This window comes from Pseudopipra pipra, chromosome Z (assembly GCF_036250125.1).
Source record: "Pseudopipra pipra isolate bDixPip1 chromosome Z, bDixPip1.hap1, whole genome shotgun sequence".
Classification (NCBI taxonomy): domain Eukaryota; kingdom Metazoa; phylum Chordata; class Aves; order Passeriformes; family Pipridae; genus Pseudopipra; species Pseudopipra pipra.
Window position 1 is genome coordinate 22,784,839 of NC_087581.1, and position 18,285 is coordinate 22,803,123.

At 39.9% G+C, this 18,285-nt stretch overlaps 1 long non-coding RNA gene across 1 annotated transcript; it reads right to left on the bottom strand.

Annotated features, from left to right (window-relative positions):
• Positions 1-307: 307 nt before the first annotated feature.
• LOC135407372 (uncharacterized) lies at positions 308-15,044 on the bottom strand. Its single transcript, XR_010426845.1, has 3 exons — positions 14,976-15,044; positions 12,315-12,442; positions 308-3,859 (listed from the first exon to the last, which is right to left on the bottom strand). It is a non-coding gene; the product is annotated as an uncharacterized LOC135407372 (long non-coding RNA).
• Between the last annotated feature and the right edge of the window lie 3,241 nt (positions 15,045-18,285).

Consider the following 18,285-nt stretch of genomic DNA (forward strand, 5'->3'; position numbering starts at 1 on the left):
AACAAACCTTCAAAGCTGTCTAACTGAGTACTACTGTTTAGATCACCTGGAGCCCTAGGATGGTAGCAAACAGCAGGAAGCCATGAGCTAAATGTATGAACATTTCTGACAATGTCACAGCATGTCTGTCTTTGTATATCTTTCCAAATTTCCCACATGTTCTGAAACAGGCCAGCCATTTGCAGCTTGGAAGTATGGAAAAGAATACATCAGAAGAAAAAATGAAACAATATAATGACGCTGCAGTGAAGAATACATTTCTACCAGACTATTTCTTAATCAGATCTGACTTTATTTGTATGGGCAGCCTATTTCTTTATTGAAGATATGGTAATTCTCATCTTACAGAGCACTATAATTTAAAAAACAATTCTGATTAATAAAACTCAAAAATTAGACATTGAGATAGCTGAGTTCCTTCCTTCAAATCCACAGGGAAAGTTACAGACAACATGTGTAAACTCTGTAGAGGATGGAAAAATGATGAAACATCCCAGAGCATCATTATTCCTCACTACTTCCTGAAATCTGTTCCTCAAAACCCCCAAACTAACAAGCCAGCAGATTTATGATTTACCAAGAGGTCCATGGTTTTCTGAGACCATTCACCTAGCTTTGTGAGGAAGTGAGGGATTACAGAGAACTACACAAGCAGGTCAGCCAAGGTTCGTGTCTTGACTTCAATGTAAGTTGATGGTGACATTTTCCAGATGTTTACGGGGAGTTCATCTTGGAAGATGCTCATTTTATAGACATAAGGTGGAATTTTCTGAAGCAGGTATTTCCAATGCCATGTGCATCCTTGCAGATTAGCAAAAAACTTGTCCCACCAACTTTTTCAAAGACACTTAGAATGTGAACTAATGACATTGGGCTCTGTAGGTTAAAGAGGAGAAAGCCCAAACATGCCCTTTGCCCCAGGTTCCCAAAGTGATGCAAGAAAGCAGTGGAAGTCTAGTTCCCTCCTCTCCACACCAGGAAACTGTGAAGGTCCTTCCTTCACAGGAAGCCTTCAATTGTACCAGGCTGGTACAATTCTTCCTAAAGACCTGGAAAGCACTGATAACTGTCAAACAGTGTCACTGTAAAAATTAAGGTTTATACCAGCAGCAGTGCAGGTCATCATGGCCAGTCTTCGCAAATGAAGATTTTGGGGAAGGTCATTACCCTTCAAGCCTGCACAGTGGATTTTTTAGGTGAGACACAGTGTGTGCTGAACTGAGCCCACCCTTTAATCCTAAGGTTCAGCTGCCGGGGCCGAGCGAGCTTGGACAGTGGCAGTGAGGTCCTCAGGACGTAGGTTTGTTTAGAGTGACCTTCTCTTAGATGGATGGCCTTACAGGGCTGACGAGCTCCATCTGCCCGGGGGAGTTTCCCTGACCGGGAATCGAACCTGGGCCGTGGCAGCGAGAGTGCTGCATCCTAACCACTAGACCACCAGGGGTCCTCAACAGTAATGCAGATAGGGCACTGCCTAAATGCAGATGATATACTTGCAACTATAATTCTTTTGCTATTCTTTGAAGGGCCAAATGGTCAGTTTATGCAGTGATCTAATTGTTCTTCATAAAAATCCAGAGATGTGCATGTTGCTTTACAGGTAATTTAAAAAAGGTCCAGTCTGGACCATAGATGACCTCCAGTCTGGATTGGACATAACACAACAAGGGATGGGAATAACCCAATTGTGAGCGAGGGATGGAGAAGGTGAGGACTGGAAGAGTGGGAGAGCCCTCAAGACCTTTCTTGCATATACCGGTTGTTTCCGTTCTCAGGAGTAATTTTGACTAGATGTTTAAATTAAGAGATTTTAAGCAGGACAGTGCTCTGTGGACATGAACTAGTTCAGTACTAGCTGGAAAATGATTGTCACAATTCTTGCAGATACTGGATTTCAGTGCACACAGATATAATATTCGTTGAAAGATAGGATCAGTTTTCTCTTGATGAATATGTTATTCCTGCTTGCTACAGCTGTTCATAAGTGTTTCCAAAAATGATAACCACTCTTGCCAGCCCTCATTTGCTATCATACTCTTTCATAATGCTGAGAAAATTTTTGTAGGCAGATTTTCAGGTTATCATTGCTCCATTTCTCTGTAGTCTGCACCCACAGAAATCTGCTTCTCTTACCTGTTGGCCAGCAGTAAGTTCTTCAAGGAAATTCCACAGATATTTGGTACACCTGGGAGCATGGTGGGGTGCAGACTCAACTGGCACTGTAGGTTATACTCTTCAATACATAGAAAGATACGGCCCTTCAGACTTCTGATTTTTATTGCAATATTTATAGGTTTATCTCTGTAATCTAAATGTAAAATCTATTGAGTGAATGATGCTGAAAGGAATCCATTTTATTAGATCTGTATAGAACAAGGAAGATTTTATACATGATGTGAGCCCAGGAGTGTCTTGCAGTTAGCAGTACTTAAAGTGGCAGCAAAGCACAGTTTACAATTCAGCAAAGTGAGCACTAGGAGGAAATGCTACTCTATGATGCTAATATGCTAGCTATTCTAAGTTGGACAAGCCTGCAGTGGGACTATATTCTTTCTTTCTTTCAGAGAACTTTTAATTTATTTTTTTTCTTTTTCACATCTATTTGGTCATTTGGTGCCCACAAAACTATATAACTTTGAGAAAAGGAGCAAAATGTTTTTATTTTTAGTATGGCTCTCTGGAGAAGGAAGTAAAGGGCTTGAATTATTCTGACCATGGCCTGCTGTTACATCACAGTCACTTCAACCAATCATGAAACAAAAATTTTGCTTCAACAAAAATATAATTTGCAAGGCATAGTTCTCTGTCTGTAATAGAGAGCACAAATCCCATTACCTATAAACAAGATTTGTGGATCTACCTCCCATATACGAACTTGGAAAATGTATTCCCATAGGTCTCTGCCAAGGAAGTTCAGTTATGCTGGTGGTTTTAAAATTGATTTAAAGGCAAGACCATAAATTTTAAAATGTGGATGTTAGCACTGGCATGTGTAAACCCTGAATCAGGGCAACAGCATTTCAGAAAAGAAAAAAACTATTAACAAAAACAATTTGTGGAATAATGTCATTGGCTTAAGTTACATTATCTGTTTAATTGAATCAATTCTGCTGAAATCTTTTAAAGTGTGGAAATCACTATCATGAATTCTTTACTTTAGTCAAGGCTGTATAACCATAACAGCTTTTGGAACCCTTTCCTAAGCCTCCCTTTATCTTTCTTTCTCCTTTGGGGTTAAAAAAAAAAGTAGAAACAGCATCTCTGAATCGTTTTCTGCAGTGTCTATATTGCGAAGGAGGGATGCCTTCAGACAGAATGTACTGTAGTGCCAGTGTAAAAGTCTGTGACCCATTTAGATACTCAGCACTTTGCAAAAGCTGTGGCTGTAAAACAGGAATGGTGCGTCTGCATTTCACATACCAAGATGCACTACTTTATCTTCCTGTACAGTACTTCCCAGCTTCTCTCTTGCGCAGACTCAGTATCACGTTACGCTATCAACAAACTCTAAAGAGTTTGCAGAAACAAAGTGCAATGAACTCCATGCATGATGCTTCTAAAAGAACACAGCATTATCCAATTCCCCAATCCTTCGGTCTCTGAGTGCTTATGTTCTAAGATGCAGAGAGAGTTAATTACCACAGTGTTGGAGCTCTGAGAAGGCTGGATGTGCTCAAGGAGGCAGTGAATCTTGCCCATCAACACTGTGGGGATCTTCTACCAGTAACAGTAGGTAGGAATCTCCTGGTCCACTTCGTTCATATACTGATGTTTCCAGATACAGAGATCTGCAACTGGGATCCATCAGGGAGTCTGACTGAAGGGTCCTGGTCCTTTAACGTCAGTGGAAACCTGGAAACTACAACAGATGGAGTAATAAGTGTTTGTCATCATATCTTCAAATGTGTCTCTAAGCTGAATCAGAATAATTTTAACTCCTCTAAATTCAGAATTATGACTAATTAGGAATGTCTAGAGTTTGAGTATCAAATGAGCCAGGAGAAAGACATTTCTAGCCTCAATAAAGGTGGAGAAGCAATAAGAGAAATCCTTTAGTAATAGAAATTCTCTGTGTGCTATCACTCCTCTGGATCCCAAACAAATGGCGCTGAGGCTTAATTACTTTCTCACGTGAAGTTTGCCGGAGTTCAGATAAGTGGATTTGAGATAAATGCCTTTATTGGTCCACGCAAGGGGTGTCTGCCAAAAGGTTTACTGGACATCCACGTATTCACCTGCTTTGGCAAAGAAGCATTGTGCACATAAATGCTCCCTTTCTGGTTGGGCTTTTGCAAGTGTCTAAGTGTCAGCTTGCAAAGCTAGTGTCATCAGTTTTTTTCCAACCCTTTTGCCATTATGATGAAATCTAGTTTCAAGAGGAGATCAAATGGTTAGAGATTTTTAAAATGGATTTATTTAATATGCTTTTCACTTTAGCTTTGCCAGGAAAGACTTTTTTCTTCATGAGCATCTGGCTCTGTGGGCTTCAGCTCTCTGGGCTGAGCATAGTAAGGGTCTTTTACTTTCGATTTTGTCAAGAGTTCCTCCCATATGGCAATCAGGAAAGTGCAGAACAAAAGAGTGTTTCCAACAAACACCAGCTTCAGCAAAAGCTTTTAAGTTTCCAACCAACTTTCGGTCTACATAATAAAACAAAAGGAATAGTAAAACATGTGAAGAGCTGTGAATCTGTGTAAACAGACTGCTGTTGATGTGTGTTCCACTGCTGGACTTAGGGCTGCATTAACTTGTTCTGATGTGATAAAATTTTAACATCCAAGCTTCATGTGCCAGCTGATAAATGATGGGGGACAACTTGAAACCAGTTTGTTTGCACAAAACAACACTGTATCAGGAGTCTGTCGATTAGTTGCTAGCACAGAACACTGTCATTATACGAGTGCCTTCTGGCTATAAATACTGTTGAGCAGCTCTACTAGAAACCTGGGTCTATAGAATTGCTAGTAGGAGGCTGGTTTCAAAGTTCATTAGGCTAAAACTTCGCAGACCGATTCTCAGGCCAGATGTGCATTTTTTATTTCTTTTAAAAAATTCTATCAATCTATTTAAGCACCTTTGATCTAGAATCTGGCAAACAGCTCACAGTTTTCAAAGTTTCACATGGATACTTTTACTTCAAATTTAGGGGTTTTTTTCCTTAAAAAAAAAAAAAAAAAAAGGTCTCGTAAACAAAGCCTTCAAGATAGCTGTATTGGACTCCTACATGTTTCCCCTTCCCCCTCCTCAAATATTGCTTACAAATGGCAAACAACAAAAATGCATGAACACGCCTTGTAGACTTGTCGCCATGCTTCAGTGCCAAATTGAAACCATGCCACCCAATAACAAACCTTGACCTGCAGTGTAATTGCTCCATTTTTCATGGTTTCCTTCCCTGTCCTAGCCATTTCAAATTGCGCTGACCTGCCGCCCACTATTCCAGACAAGTTACCAGATAGGAGTCCGGCTTTTAAATGAAACAGGGTTTTAACTTTAAAATGGCATGAGGAATTTAACTGCTTCAAGATGTATCATGTATTGCTAACCAAAGCCTGGAGTGCTACATAATATATGACATCCCCATGGAAATGTCAGCAAATGCTACTGCAGCACAGAAATAGCAGAAGCTGCCTACAGTAAAGAGAATAAGGGGGAAGATTATAGCTGTACTGGTGAGCTTCGATGCTGAAAGTTTTCAAAATAGGTAGCAAATAGAGATAGATTTTTACTGAATCATGTCAGATCTCCAGAGGATTTTGAAGACTGAACAATATAATTGTCAATACGATGTAAAAAGGCGCTGGATCATTAAAATCTATTTTTAATGGACAACTAGTCTTTTAAAGCAGGAATGAGTAAGCCTCAGTAGAGCCACAGTTTCATGTTGACATCTGAAACCACAGATTTTCTACAGTCCTCTTGACAATTTTGGAGGTCTCTGTATTTAGACCTGGCTTAAAGGTGCAGCAAATGCTCTTCACAGGACCCTAGCTCCTACATATACACAAGGGTCTAATTTTCACTTTCATTACTGTTTAGGATGTAATATCTGTTTCTAGCCCAAACTGATACAAAGCACACTTTGGAAATATAATTATCTGCCTTTCTCTGCAGGCAGCCTGGGACAAGTATTTGTGCCATATAAGCCATCTGGGTGTCTTAAGCATTGTAATATTTAACTCCATTGGTGTATCAGAAACAGGGGGAGTCTGTGGCAGAGGAAAATGTTGGCTGGCCCAAAACACTCCCTAATGCAGACACAGCACATGCTTAGGCAAGTTTAGTGCAGGACAGACATATGGTCTGGCCTTAACAGAGTAACCCAGCAGTGCCACTCAGGTCTGCCTGAAGAAGGTTACTGCCCTGCCCAGGGAAGAGGAGGTGTGGTTGTGGGATACTGAGTGTTCCTAGGCTGGGAGGATAAGCCCATATTGCCCCAGCAGACTGAGCTCTTGGGACCTCCTTAAAGATGGTGATGGCTTGGGAAGGGGTACTGGCTCTCTGAGCAGTGCAGGTGCAGATGGCTTCTTGTGCTGTCCTAAGGCAGAACAGCATCATGTGTGGAGAAAAGCACCTGTTACTCCTAGCTGAAATCTGTTTGGCCCTGCAGAGACTCTTTTGACTTCAAAGAGGGGCCAGGTGTTTGTATGCTTTCAGGCTCTTCAGCATTGCTTCTTCTTTAACGGTATTAGTGAGGCAGGTGTAACACTGCCCAGTTGGTGTTTGGTCCCTGGAGAGGTGTAATACAGAGGAGTGGGACAAGGATGTTCATGTAGTAAATCTTTTACTATTTAAATAGGAAACATTTTTTATGGGGGATATGAGCGGTATTTAAAAACTGCAGAGCTAAACACTCCAGGGATCAGATGTAAAAGAAGGTTAAGCCTTGTGAAGGCTTCTACCTTGGCTTTTTTATTGGGATTGCTATAGCGACAGAGGCCTTGATGTTTTATAGCCCTGACCATATGTCTACATGGTTTTGGAGAAGAGGGTTTGGTGAAGGGCAGGTGAAAGCAGGGAGGGAAGGAAGGCTGCTGTTAATGCTGTAGCGCAACAAATACGTTCAGCTTTCCCATTCTGGTGTGTCCTAACTTAGAGCATATGGACACCAATTCCACGGTCTTTACAGGGAAATCACACGGGCATTGTTAAATCATTTAATCTAAACCTTGAACAAGAAAAATAATAATAAGATGATTAAGGACAATCTGAAGCTACTTGATAATGTTGTGTGGAGCGGATGGAGTCACCTTTCATTACCAAACTAGAATGAACATTAGCTGCTGGATGCAGGGAAAAGGTAGATTGTGGATTTTTCTGATTTTTTTTTTTCAACAGGGGAGCTGCTTATGTTCTTTCCATTATGAGACAGATGTAAGAGGTTCAATGCCTTCTACAGATAGCTCTATTAGTTCTGAGCTGAAATTTAACCATGCTAATTTTAAAGCACTGCTATACAGCCATTTTATTTGCTCCAGCTGTGAGTCTTGACTTTCATTTCGAAAGAGGGGGTAGAAAGACAGGGTGAAAGAACTGGAAAAAAATAAGATACTAGAATTGAAAGAAATTATTAAAGTATTCTACTGCTTCTCTTGGAAATGAGCACAATCCTTGATCTCCTCTAAATATTTAGGATGCAAGATTCAAGAATTCCTTTTCCACATGAAAATCTTGTTAAGATTTGGGGAGTGCCTAGAGTCCTTACAGAGTGCATGCAGTAAGGCTTGCTATTCCAGTTCTTTTCATCGTAGGTAGCTGTGGGAAACCTTTACCTAGACACAAAAAGGAATTGGGTACTTACTTCCTACCCAGTGTCTAAATCCCCTCTGTGCCAATGGAGACCTCTCCTTAGAAAAATAAATGAACTCTGAAGAACCCATTTCCAGATGTGAAGTAGGATTTATGATACTAGAAGTTCTCAACAAAGGCAAAGTACTGAATTTGTAGTTCACATTTGGATTCTTTGAAAAAGGCTCACTCGGTAACTTGGTTGGAGGTTTCTTTAGTAGTCGTTATAAAAGTTAAGATGGGAGAAAAATCAAGGATTGATAGGCAGGTGCCCATGTGTTTTCAGGCATTTGATTTGATGACACTTATGAAAAGCTAGAGAAACTGAGTGTTCCTGAAATACTAGCTCGCACCTTGCAGGAAATCTAAATAATATCATTCTACAGAAAAAGCAAAAAGCTTCTCTTACTTTAAATCTCTAATGAGTTGTGGCACAAGCTGCATGAAGGATTTAAAAGTTAAATACATTTTGAGAATGGCATTATATCTCTGCTTTTTTATTATCTGCACTAAATAAATGCAGTTTAATGCATTGTACTTAAATTTCAGTGTTGTGCACTCTTATTTTTTGAAGTAGTGTATCTCAGGCTCTGCACACTGGCAGTGTACAGTTTAGGTAGTTCTACGGATGTTTCACAGTTTGGAAGTGAGTAAACATCAGTGATGAAATTGTCAAATTGCTCTGTGAGTGTCAGTGCTTTGGTTTTGCCAAAGCAGACACCTTCCATCTGTATGCTGACTGCAAAGTAAGAAGAAATGGTAAGAATTACTGAATAACTCCTGGAAGTGACAGAAGGGTGGCCGCCATAAAAAGAATGAGTGGGGAAAAATGCTGACCACTCTAGCAGTACTGTAGGCAAAAATGCATGGGAAGTCATCAGACAATTCAGTCTGAATTCAAAGAAAATGAGAACCTCTTGGCTACTAGTAAAGAAACACTGGGTTCCAGAACTCGGTGTCCTGTATCCTTTACTTAGTCAAACTCCAACTTCCTGCCTAATCAAATCTTCTGATCCTACTGCCACCACATGAGTGTTTGTACCTGTCATATACACTTTTCAAATAATTTTGAGTTGTTTCATATTATACCAAAATACCTGTCCTTTGAGAAAGGCCTCTGCAGTGCACCTGAAGGCTGACGATTGCCACTCCAGTCACCATGCTGTAGCTGTTTGAACTGTTATAATTTGAACTGTGAAAGTCCTGGAGTACTTTGTGTAGCGAAACTACCACCATAGTAACCATAACAACATGGTCACTCTTCACCAAAATAATAGTTAAGAATTCCTTGTGTTTTTCACAGATCTTTTCACTCAAGTCCTTGCTCTTCATGAAGCTGAAATAGTCCTTTTATCTCAGCAAAACACGTAAGAAAAACATAAACCAAGTTCTTCTAGACACGTGAGAAGGATCAGATTCATAAAATCATGGAATAGTTGGTGTTGGAAGGGACCTTAACGATCACCTCGTTCCAAACCCCCTACCATGGGCAGGGACATCTTCCACTAGACCAGATTGCTCATGGCCCTATTCAGTCTGTCACTGCCTACATTGCATAAACAATTTTAAAGGAGATATACCCCTTTACTTTGATTAGTAATTCAACTTTAAAATAAATGACATAATACATTCTTTGGAAAGGAAATAATTTCTGAGAATAAACGAAGACCCAGCTTTCTGGATCTTAGAAATAGCACTAAGATCTGTTGAAATGCAAATCAGCTGTTTAAGAAGCTCCTCAGAGGCTTCTAAAAGACATAAAAGATTTGACAATTGATCTTCAAGCAAAAGTGTTTGCATTAAAAAGTAAGTAGCATTAACATGACTTTAATGTCTTATTATCTAAAATTAGGTACTTCTTAGCTCACTAATTTCCTCTGGTTTTCATAACCCAGTACATTAACTAAACACCAACTGGACAAGAAGCAGATTGACAAGATGCAAATCACAAACAATACAATTTCTTAAGAGGCCTTGTAGAGAGCAAGAAGTAGCTTTTGTTCCATTCATCCAAATGCATTTGTGCAAGAGCTCTCAAGGTTATGCTAGCAACCCAAAGCTGCCCTACCAAATCAGTTAGCTTCTGGGGTTTAATCACTTCAAGTAAATGAGCTATTCTAGTTACCAGCAGGGAAACAGTTGCCAATCACAGTGGAGAAGAAAGCAGACCAACTGCAGGGCATGAAATTAAATTTTTCAGGTAGTAGCCAGTAATTGATATCACGATGTGACCTTTGCCTAAAAAAGCCAATTTAGAGCCATATGGAACTGCAACTGGGGTAGGACAGAGTCTGTGACCACCAGCAGGCTTGCTCGAGGAAGAATTACTCTGACAGTACTTTCCATCTCTACCTGCACATAATTCTGTGGCTTTGTAATCTGCATGAAATGAGGCTCTAACCTGATCCAGACAGCATCCCAAGACTATTTTTATATTATTTTTATATAAATTTTAATAATTATTTTATAATATTGCAATATAGGAGTACAGTAGATTTGCATACAAATGATAAGGAAGTGATAATTTTCTTTGATACTAGGATATTGCATGTGCCATTAAGCAATGATTTTTTTTTCCCAACCTTATAATTCAAAAATTAAGGAATTACCAGTTGTAGTACTCCTCATTGTACCCCCTTTAGAAATCAAGCATAGCTTCTTCCAGGAGGACTCTCTATATGACTTTTAAAGTGCCAAAGTCTCTGGGCTCCCATTGACCCAATATCAAGTGAAGCAGGGGATTCTCACATGAAATACACACTTAACCTCCAGCCCTACCCACAAACGAAGGATCCTGAGTAAGGCACACAGCGGGCCCTGCCATACCAGGCAAAAGAAACATGCATTGATGGAGGGGTATTTATCTCAGCTACACATTCAGGAAGACTCCAGAGGTGCCCATATCACAATTGTTGTTGCTCAAAGAGAGAATCAAGAGTCACCAAACTCCCAAATCAGGCCCCTCAGTTAAATGACCAAAGCAAAGATGGATCAGTTTTCATCTATATGCTGAAGTCAACAAAAGCTTTTTCCAAGAACTTCAGATGAGGACCTAAACTCATCTTCTACCAATGAAATCAAGAGAAGCTTTGTCACCAAAATACTGCTGTCCAATTCAGGCTAAAAAGCTGACAGCACACATAAGGCAGTTGTTGTAATATGACTGTCTTTCACATCTTACAAGATGCAGCAGCTGCTTAAAAACAAGTCCTCGTGCCCACACTACTGAGAGCCTTCTTATGGATTTTCTCCAGCACATTTTTTCCATAGAACTACTAGGACTACTTGTGTGTTTAAAAACCGGCACGATTTACCAAATTGCTGTCTGGAACAAACCCAGTGTTACAGGGGCTTCCACACAGAGGACCATTTGTAGTACTGAATATCAAACCTGCTGCTGACATTTTTACTTCTCTGCTGTAGGAACAGCAATGCATTCTCTTGTGCCACTAGAATCTGAAACTTTGCACCAAATATGAAATTAATAGACCCAAGAAATGCTGAAAATGTTATCAGCTGAGAGAAACTAGATACATATAATTTAGAAATGCTTCTCCAATCCCAGTTGTTTCCCAGGTTATTTCTTCTTACAAGTATGCATCCATAATGAGACATGAAATTCTAGTTATTTGATTAGAAATGCTTTCTGTATTTGAGCCTATTAGAACACAAAACTAAGTGCAGAAGCAGGAAGAGATTTTTTAAAAAATCCCCACACAATTAGATTTAGCTCTCTTAGCCATGTCATTTTATGATTGCAGAAAACTGGGAAATTATAGCTCTCTATTCAATTTAGATTGCAATCAGATACAAATTCAGATTTCAATTAATATTCTAATTTTAGTAAGGGAAAAAAGGGCACAATAGCAGAGAGAAAAATGAGCTGCAAGGACTCTTCATACAATATGAAATTAAGGTCAAAGTTCAGAAATGCAGGGATGAATAGAAACCCCATGCTGTTCCTTATGACCACTGCATACTAGAGAAGACAACTAAGATGTCCTTTTCCATTTTGCTTGGATTGCTACAAAATAACTTCCCAACTGTCTCTCCTCTCGCCTTCCTGCAAATGAGACCAATGGATGTCATAAACTTCTTTGACATGGTGGTAGGACCAAAAAGGAAAGATGACACTTGGCTGTTCTACTGTCATAGCTAGACCTCACTCTCAGCCTGCTGTAACTGAACTATATTACACTACCAGAGATGGATCAAGTGTCTCTGAACCACATACAAAAACTGAATTTTGCTGCTCCAGGAAAAGGATGAAATTACTTCCTGGCACAGGGTATGTGTGACATGTTTTCTTCCACCCCTGCATCCACTCATATAGGCACACAACAGTCCTTTTTTCCTTCCTAGCACTGAGTAAATCTTCTGCCACAACCCCTCTGCCTGGGGTAATGCAATGTCCCCTGCTAGGGCAGGCCCCAGCACCTCCCCTGCGCCCCCTCTCCTTGCAGCCTCTATTTGTGTGCCTTTCGTACCTACTCTTCTGGCCCAAATGACCCTGCAATGTACATTACCTAAATAGCTAAATCCATGGAAGAGCGGCTATGGACATACATCAGTATGTATAATCATGTAGGCTTCTGCTTCTGCTTGGCTTTCAGGTTAGTTGTGGTCTTCTGCTTGTTCAGGAGCTTCCAGCAACCTGTGGAAGCCAACACAACAGGGCTAATGGAAAATTATAGTGCTGAGGACCTACGTACAAAGCAATAAACATTTTCCCTGCCTTTAACAGTGAGAGACTCATAAACAGTTTTCTGTGAAGCAAACTCATTATAGGATATGGCTAGAAAGAGAATTTTTTGTCAAGAAGCTGGTTGAAGTCATGATGTGGAAAACACCCCAGATAGTATTCAAAGCTGAGATATAAAGCATAGGATAGGTTTTAACAGACAGCTTAGTTTTATTAGTGCAGGCTTGCAAAGCCAAAAACATTTGGACATTATGCTCTGCCATTTGCCCATGACTATCAATATTCAGTGTAGTCGAGCTAAGAGTATCCCCATGCAGAGGTGATACCATGACGCTGCCTGCTGTGGCACTGAAAGGCAGTGCTTTCCAGCACAGACGTAGAGGCCAGGCAGTGGGAGACTGAGGCCAGGCTATGCCTGGGAGCATGGATAGATGCCTGCATCAGAAACAAGGTGCTGGAGCTCTTATTTCAACAATAGCTCAGGTGAGGAGATTGCTAGTGCAATGTTCCAAGCTGATAAAGCATTCAAAAAATTATGGCTTATCTTCCGAACTCCCAACTGGCAGAGCAAGTAAGCACCAGCTTTGCACAGCCCTATGTTCGCTCTTTGCTTTCCATGACTGCTTAGGCTTCCCAGTGCTGGTCCTACCATCCTCTCTCTCACAGTGTAGCTGTGCTCTGCGCCTGACATTGAAAACCACATTCCTGTGCTTTGCTTTCTATTTCAGAACCACTTGCTATTGAAGAAAGAGGGAGCTGCAAGTGCTTTGCTCCTTGTAGGAATCTGTTTATAGGACCCAATGACAGGAAACATGATTTCTACCTTCACATCATCTTGCCAGCACTCCTCTCTCTCCCTTGCTTTATGATTTGGGTTTGTTTTTTTTTTTCTCTGTCAAGCCATGGTATTTCAGTGTAAATCCCTATGAGGGATAAGAACAGACAGCCCATCTCCCAAATTTACTCATCATCAACTAGATAACCTCCTCATGAAAGGAAATTCAGCAAATGTATTATTTCTGTCCTAATTAAGTCCTCTTTCAGTTGAGTTAAAGGCAGTACACCCTTGGCCAGCCTTTGGTAGCCCTGACCTTTTCAAGGTGCCTAGGTATGGAGATTGACAGCCAGCCCAGGGCGAAAGCTCTCTGCATAGTCAGACTGGGACCTTGTTGAACTGGCACAATGAGGAGTTCAATAGCCAATCAATAAGACAGCCATCAAAATCAATGTTAAGGGCTCTCATAGGGAACATAATTAATTTTATGATAACATCTATGAACCAGTAGTGGAGTGTCATTAAGAGATGACATTGTGCTCAGAGACTTTGGCGAAAGCAATTATGTAGCTGTGTGGAGGTTATTGTTCTGCCTACATCAAAAGTTGAGGGAAATAAAGTGTAAAAACAATAGTTTCTTTATAAGCAACAGTATGAACTGTGTTTCACAGCTCAATGCTTACATTTGTGTAGCCATGTGAATCTTAGTGTCAAGTTTTTGAGACCTTCTTCTCTAGAGACTCTTGTTTGGTTCACTGGTACAAGCCCTATCCTGAGCTAGGAGTTAACATTTTTTTTAAACTGCTTCATAAGGAAGGGTGATATTTTAAAAGTGTAAGAAATAGGCTTAATTTATCTAGTAATTATGGCCAAAATTAATATCCTATATGAAACGCCATTGATGTCTATATTTGTTATTATTATTATTATTATTCCTTTATATGTATAATTATGCATAAACATACACATTTTTGTACCCATATAGCATTTCATGAAATAAACAAGTTTTTTAACCTCAAAGAATGCTTTTATCCACATGAGCCAGTAAAAGCTTTATTTGGACAAAATCCAGATGCAGTTCTGAACTTCACAGCTGTCACTGTTTCCTTCAGCAAGCAAATCCAAAATACCAGGTTTTAAATGCTCTTCCCATACACAACAATACGCCTTGAGCAGGGTCAGAAATTCCTGAGTTTATGGCTTCAGTTTGATCTTTTTGTATGTCTCTCATTCAGACACAGCCCAAAATGGAAGGCAATATAAGAGGTTTTCTGCTTCTCAAGATGGCAGAGTAATCACAAATTTGACCATTTCCCTGGTATTTTTATTTTGGGATGAAATTTAACAATACAGATTTTGAAATTTTGACAGGATTAGGCCCTAGTCTCAGTTCAGATGTGAGCTCTCAGCTATGCCAGCTTCACACAGTCTGATATTTTCCAGTCTTATTTTAGAACATTACTCCATCCAATCTCACAGACTTCTACTGCAATATTCATCAATATTCTAATTTCTCTCTTTAACTATTTATTTCAGCTGTTTCAGAATACGGTCTGAACCTGCTTTGCTGTGAAACCTCAGGCAGGTTTTGTTTTCTCATTGTAATGATAGTATAATGGATTTTTTTCTTTTATTTCATTGATGATGGGAAGTGGCAGATTTTTTAATGAATTTTTTGTGTCATGCTGGCCTTCTCAATAATCTTTTTACCTGATTGTGGATAAAGAAGTAACACAAGGTATGGTATTCCAGTTGAGGTCTTCTGATCAGAAATAACTCAGTTTGTACCTGCAACATACATGAGGGGGAAAAAAAGGAAATAACAGAAGTGAAAATGCACTGTTGAAAACTGTGGAGTTTGGGTTTCTTTTTAAAAAAAACCAGACTGTATTTGTATTTATTAGGATTATAACTGTTGTTTGTGTGTAATTTTTAACAAGAAATAGAAATGTCCCATATATAGACAGTTCATGGACTTGAATTTCTAGACTACTGCAAGAACCAAAATCTGCAGGGCACCATCTCTATTGCTTGCCTGATGAGAATCTTGAAAACAGCCTTTTTACAAAGAACCACTGTGCCACCTTAATTACAAGTTTAGAAAAACGCGTAAGGAAATTTCTGGCAAGACTCACACTGACAGGAAATTCAAATGTCTTCCAGCACATAAGCTAAGCACATAAGCCAATGAAGCTGCTGAAACAGAACTCAGTCAGAGCAGGACTCTGTTTTGATGTGTGTGAGATGAGCCTGAGGCTGGAGGTGACTGTGTCAAACAGAATGAAAGAGAAGGAGCAGGAGGAGGAGGATGAATAGAGAACCAAAACTGTGTTTGGTGGGTATTTCCATGCCCAGCCTGCTGCCACCCTGCTCCACCTGCAAGAAGCCGTTTGTCCTCGGGCATGATGCCAGTCTAAGCAAAGTAGCTGGGACTTACCCAGCAGGAAATCAGCATTTCCTGATGCCCTTTGGGGCAGACGGTGCTCAGAGGGCTGGCATGAATTCTCCTTTCCAATATGTGCCAGCAATTTACAGAGACTGACACTGTTATTTTATTGCCTTTACATGTTTCCTCTGTTGACACGTGGTGCACCATCTCCTCAAATTGTTAATTACCAGTACAAATTCTCTCTTGATTCTTCTGAATTGTTTTTTTAAAAAATCCTACATTTTTTTACCTAGTTGTATATTTATTCTTCCTGATCTCATTTGCATTTATGCACATATACACAGACTCATCAGTTTTACAACCGCTATTAACATCAGCTTAGGGCGAACTCTGTCAGCCAGACAAAACACAATCCATTTGATCTGTCAGGCTTCAATGAGTAGGATCTATTCAACTGAAAGCAGTAACTGCAAGGTAATACAATGGAGTGGAAACAAAACCTTTTACATATTGTATAAGCTAAGATTATTTGGGACTAAAACATTAGGAGAATAAAAACATGCAGAAGTCTAATTTGCCTTCCTGAGCAGTAGGAGGAAAAAACAAAACTAAAAAACAATCAACAACAGACCACAAAAATAGCTAACTTTACCATCAGTATGCTATTCAGTCCTTTACTCACATCGAGGAACTTGACTTAGGTATTTTCTGAGTCTCTTTCATTTTCTATAGCCATTGTGTTCTTGCTATTGCATTTACATGCCCTGCTCTCTCTTCTGGGTGGATTATTCTTCACAGCTCAAATAGTTGTGAGCTTTTGTTTCTAAAGTGACAAATCTCTTTTCACTTCTTGAAGATTTCTTGGCGAACACCAAGCATTTTCTTTCCTCACTAATAAAGAAACTACATAGTTATTTTCTTCTTGACAGAGAATGACATCTGGAGGACTATTTGAGTGAATTAGTAATCTTAGCTAGTGACTCATTGCAAAGTGAGAAAGACTTTGCACAGGCAAGCTCTCCACATGCTGCTTCCTATGTATGAACTGGCAGCAGTATTCTTCACCAAGCTCCCATCAGCTCAGGAAGGGACACAATTGTGATGACCTACTGGCCATTCCTGCTGCTGAACAACCAGTAAAGCTGTCAGGGGCAAAAAAGACTGCACCCTGAAATGCAGCTCAGACAGCACATGCTGCCCCCTTACTCATCTGAAATTTTAAGGAACACTCGGTGGCAGGGTCTAATAGCTGGAAGGGTTGTTTTCTTTCAGGAAACAGCTGAGCATGTAGTATTGAAGGAGGTCTGCTGAATTTAGCATTTAAATTATTAGTAGTAAATCTACACAAAAATGAAACTGATGCTTCTGCATATTCCATGTATGGATGACATTGAAATGCTGTCACAGAAGTTGTAATATTAGTGTCCAGAAAATCATGATTGCAAATCACTGTACAATTAGATCTTAACAGACCAGGAAGAATTAACAGCTAATTTTTGTGTTATCTGAATGCACATATCAGTTCCTTATATTGTGAATTAAAATATAGCTCTTCACTGGGCTGAAACCAATGACCTTACATTTCTATAACTGAGAAATCAGGCCTTGACCTTTTTATCTGCTTGGAGCCAGGTGCTATTCTGCTGCCTTCTGCTACTTGCTCCTATGAGTTCTTTTCTCCAGCCTTAAGAGGGTGGGGTTGTCCCTATAGGGACAAGTGTCAAATTCAGGTAAGAAGGCTCCTTTACCTCAGTTGCCCTTTTCTACCCTGAATTGACTATAGTGTGTCTCAGCCTCCCCTGGAGGCTCCCTCAGCATTGCCACTAACTGGGAATGATTGCTTTTCTGCAGCTCTCATGCATTCTTTCCCACCGTTTACTAATGGCTGTCTTTCCCAAGCATTTCAAAAGTGGAATAACACATGCTTTGCAATTTGGCTTGTATATGTCTTTAATTAAATCTTCCTGTTCTGCTGAACTTATCTCACACTTTCTGCACCCTGCAGATTAGTTTGCTGTTCATTTCTCCAGCTCTCTGATGAGACAGGCTCTTTTTCAGTTCTGTGATATTGCTTTCATGGCTAATTTACTCCGATAGAATAGGAATTTTATGAAACTACTCACATTGCAAATCTTCTTCCTCATGTTCTTAAGGATTTTCAAACTTCTAAGAATTGAAACTGTTCCTTTCTCTCACTCAATTTCATAAATATTACCATTTGCTACAGCATATTTTATGGTGTGCTTATGCAGGAGTAATATGTATTTATAGGACACCCATAATTCTATAAGCATTAGGCAAAGAATCAGTGTAGGGAAAATGAGGATGTAAGTACATTCACCTACTTCTTGGATTACTTCTCACAGTTTATAAAACACTTGATGTCTAGACCATAACTTCAGTGGGACCAGAGGGTCAGCTCTGTAGCCAATAAAAGCAAATGAAGCTCAAGCAACTCCCGTCATTTTATCTGTGTGCAGTAGCTGGGACTTGCTTACAAGTGGAAGCATCTGGCTTCCTCAGAAAGAGAAAAATCCTGCTTTCAAATTTTTTCTCCAAATTGTGTTTTCCAAAACAAATAAACAGAAAGAAGGCTCTGGGGTTCAGTCCGAATCCCTGGTCTGGCCCTGA